Source organism: Mus caroli, unplaced genomic scaffold (genome assembly GCF_978045245.1).
Source record: "Mus caroli unplaced genomic scaffold, Mus_caroli_1 scaffold_1, whole genome shotgun sequence".
Classification (NCBI taxonomy): Eukaryota; Metazoa; Chordata; class Mammalia; order Rodentia; family Muridae; genus Mus; species Mus caroli.
Genome location: NW_028227256.1, coordinates 157,612,632 through 157,613,112, shown reverse-complemented (window position 1 = coordinate 157,613,112; position 481 = coordinate 157,612,632).

Genomic DNA, 481 nt, shown 5'->3' with positions numbered 1-481 from the left:
AAGCAAACCAGGGGTAATTTTAGGGCTGGCTAAAGATTGCCTAAATGTCCTTTGCCTTGATTATTTTGGGGTCATGTCTCTAGGCATCAGCAGCCTGTAAAGTCTTTTTCTGTTCCAGTTCTTTTAAAAACCTGTTTATATGCTAATTGTTCTCCATCCTCAGCTGAGGTCCTATCATCTCTCAAGTAAATAGTGACCATAATGAGAAAAGAAAGCAGAAATGCAAATGAGAGAAAGCCAGGTACGGGTGAGCAGGAGCCAGCTGAGCAGAAACATAAATTCCTGCTCAGAGCCACATTGTCTCATATCTCAGCTCACACCTTTATTTTTATTTGCTCGAGCAGAAGAAGCTTTCCTTGCATTAGTAATGACATTGTTAATGTTTTATCAGGTATAGAAAGTCATGGTCACTTTGAAACTCCTCCCTTGGTAGATGGAAGACTTAAAAGTATAGCAACAAGCTCTGAGTTTGAGACAGGCT